Raw genomic sequence first — 3,827 nt, forward strand, 5'->3', positions numbered from 1 at the left:
TCAGAGATCCTTATACATGGCTTAGTGGATGCTGTATCTATTTGCATTTGACACTGCTGGTTTAGCATAACTCTTGAAGATAACATAATTTGGGGATTATCAAGCAAAGAGATCCCTTCCCACTGAACTAATACTGTCTGCTTAACCCGTAGTCATGAAGCAGAAAACACAATGGCAAGGTCCAGATCTCTTCCTTATTCCCCCCTCCATGAAGTGCCCACCACATACAGAGCTTACACGGATGTGATACTTTTCCTGGACCATACTATTGAAGAAGTCATCTCCATAGAAGACACTAAAGCGCAACCCCTCAAAATGGGGAAATTTTGAATTTGATTTCTTGTGAGATAATCTTCAAGTTTAGCGCTGCCCATTAATCTCCTTTAAAAAAAATTCCTAGTTTTTCCCTCTCAGAACATTTGTTGTGTAGCTGTGTTCTGAACTAGCAGTTCCAACCTAATGGGGAATCTTCTATTGATTCAACTCATTCAGCAGAGAGGAGAAAATATATGTAATTATATATCATTCTCTCCTCCCTGCACATAACTTGAGACAAGCAAAAGTAAATTCTAACCATGAGGGAAATTGTACATATCCAGGCTGGCTAGTGTGGCAATCAGATTGGTGCAAAATTCTGGGAGGTGATCAGTGATGAACATGGCATCAACCCAACCAACACCTGTCATGAGACAGCGACCTGCAATTGGACTGGATCTCTGTCTGCTACAATGAGGCCACTGATGGTCCATATGTTCCCAGGACCATATTGGTTGATCTTGAACCTGGAAACATGTACTCTGTTCATTCTGGACCTTTTGACCAGATATTCAGGCCAGACAACTTTGTTTTTGGTCAGTCTGGGGCAGGCAACAATTGGGCCAAACACCACTATACCAAGGGGGCAGAGCTGGTGGATTCAGTCTTGGATATGATACACAAAGGTGCAGAGAGCCTGCAAGGCTTCCAGCTGACCCACTCACTTGGTGGAGGCACAGGATCAGGGATAGTCACCTTGCTCATCAGCAAGATCCAAGAAGAGTACCCTGACTGAATCATGAATACCTTTAGTGTGGTTCCATTACCCAAGGTCTCAGATACTGTGTTTGAGCCCTGAAATGCCATACTCTCTGCCCACCAGTTAGTAGAAAACACAGATGAAACTTACTGCATTGATGAAGCACTCTATGAAATCTGCTTCCAAACCCTCAAGCTGACCATGCCTACTCATGGTGACCTTAACCATCTAGTCTCTGCTACCATGAGTGGTGTCACCACCTGCCTTCACTTTCCTCACCAGCTTAATGCTGACCTCCACAAATTGACTGTAAACATGGTCCCTTTCCCTTGACTCTACTTCTTCATGCCTGGCTTTGCCCCCCTCACCAGCTGTAGGAGCCAGCAGTACTGTGCCCTACCTGTGCCTGAGCTCACCCAGCAAATCTTCGATGCCAAGAACATGATGGCAGCATGTGATCCTCACCATTGGCGATATCTCACTGCTGCTGCTGTTTTCCATGGTTGAATGTCCATGAAGGGGGTGGATGAACAAATGCTCAAAGTGCAAAATAAAAATAACAGCTATGTCATTGAGTGGATCCCCAACAAGGTCAAGACCACTGTCTGTGATATACCACCCCATGGGCTCAAGATAGCTGTCACCTTCATTGGCAACAGCACTGCTATTCAGGAGCTCTTCAAGCATATCTCAGAGCAAGTTCAGTGCCATGTTCTGCCAGAAGGCCTTCTTCCACTGATACACAAGGGAAAGCATGGAAGAGATAGAGTTCACTGAGGCTGAGAACAACATGAATGATCTCATTTCTGAGTACGAACAATACCAGCATGCCACTGCTGAAGAGGAGGAGGATTTCAGTGAGGAGGCAGTGAGGAGGCAGTGAGGAGGCAGAGGCAGAAGAAGAGGAGATTTCAGAGGAGGAAGTGTAAGGGAGATGCCCTACCACCTCAGTATTCTCAATTCTCCCAACATTCTTTCCCCATCACCCTTTTCCTCTAGGGTTTGCATTTTCTGCCTCTATCCTCTTTTTCTCTCCTTTGTGGTTGCTGAGCTCTCTCCCCTCTGTTTTTCCTTCTTTATGACCTATAACCTCAATAATATAATCATCCCTCCCCATTCCCAGATTTCTCTCCAAGAAGCAGAATGTCACCAACCCAGAGCTTCAATATAGGGGCCTTTGTGCCCACTAAGTGCCCTGAACTAAAATGGTAACCAAGAGGAAAGGTCCAGTACTCCTTGGCTTTCATTGATGAAGAAGGGAACCAAAATGTCGTATTCCTAGTGGAGAGAGTTCTCTTTGTGGGTGTTGGGGGGAGGGGAGGAGATGGAGTATTCCATTCCATAAGAGTCTGTTGGGGGAGCCAGGCTTTCTATTATAACTACCATCTCTAGAAACTCCCTAACTTGTCATATTCTTATCTCCAGGTACCCCTTCCCTTTATCTGCTTGTCTACCCCACCTCTGGGGGGAATTTTGACAGTATTATTCTCCCCAATTCTAGTTTTTCTCCCAAGTGTTAATTTTTCTTTGGAGGGGTCTGTGCCCCACTCTGCCAGGTGGGCTTTGCCCCTCAGCTTTTTTTCCTCCCCTTATTTGGGGACCCGCCGACCCTTCTTCAGTCTGAGAAGTGAGAACTGCTTCAACTCCTGAAATTCCAGAGAAGTCTCTCATTTGGGGAGGATTTTAATTTTCTTCCACTCCCCCCAAAAAATCAATTCCCTCCAAAAGAAAGGAGCAAAGGCAACAGGACAATTCCCTTCCTCATCAACAAATCTTTCCTCTATTTTCTCTCATCCTTTTCACTTCTGCAGTTTCTATTTTGGGCTCTTCCCCCTCCCACTTTCTAGGTTTCTGTTTTGTGTTGAACTTGCTGCTTTTTTATGTATTGAAAAGACAACACCCCCAAACCCAAACATAAACAGAAAATGACAGAAAACAATTTTTAAAAAAAATTTTAAATTCCTGTAAGGCTAGATATTGGATCACATTGCCTTGGATATAAAATTCCTTCTCTTTTTGAAGGTTTGGGGTCAGGAATATGAAAAAAGAATGCTGGTTCTGGAGTTAGAGGTCCTGGTTTCAAATTCAATCTGGGACATTTAATACTTGTTTGACTAGATATATCACTTAACCTTCTTGGTCCTCAACTTCCTTATCTATAAAACAAAGTGGTTGTCTCTAAGTTTCCTTTCAGCTTTAAGTCATGATCTTAGACTTTGATATCCCTTCCAGATCTAAATCAACAATCCAATGTATCCTCTCTTAGGCAAACCAGGCACCATATACTTCTGCCAAAAGTTATTGTAGAGGGAGGAAATGCTACTTGGAATGTAGCCTGGAAACTATTTCTGCAGGTGCTGTAGGCTCCAACCACTCAGAAGTCACAGCTAGTGAAGACCTAAAACCTCCTATATACTCTTCTCAATTAGAATGCTTCCTTCCTTCCTTTCTTTTGTTCTTTTTTTCTTTCTTCTTTCCTTCCTTCCTTCCTTCCTTTCTTTTTTCTTTCTTTCCTCCTTTTTCCTTCTTTCCTTCCTTTCATTTGTTCTTTTTTCTTTCTTCTTTCCTTCCTTCCTTCATTCCTTCCTTTCTTTTTTTCATTATTAGTTACTCCTTGGCATCATGGGGAAGAGAGTAGAAAGAATCCTATAAGGGAAAAAAATGCAAAGCAAGAGAGGGAGGGATAAAAGAAGGGAGATGAACAGAAAGACACAGAGACAGAGAGGCTGAGACAGAGATAGAGAAGAACAAAAAGATAGTAGAAGGGAAAGAGGCAAAACGAGGGTACAGAAGGAGGGAACAGAGAAGGAAA

At 43.3% G+C, this 3,827-nt stretch overlaps 1 pseudogene; it reads left to right on the forward strand.

Moving 5' to 3' along the window:
• Positions 1-575: 575 nt before the first annotated feature.
• Positions 576-1,944, forward strand: LOC114034922 (annotated as a pseudogene).
• The last annotated feature ends 1,883 nt before the right edge of the window (positions 1,945-3,827 follow it).

This window comes from Vombatus ursinus, unplaced genomic scaffold (genome assembly GCF_900497805.2).
Source record: "Vombatus ursinus unplaced genomic scaffold, bare-nosed wombat genome assembly UNPS02000580.1, whole genome shotgun sequence".
NCBI classification, from domain to species: Eukaryota; Metazoa; Chordata; class Mammalia; order Diprotodontia; family Vombatidae; genus Vombatus; species Vombatus ursinus.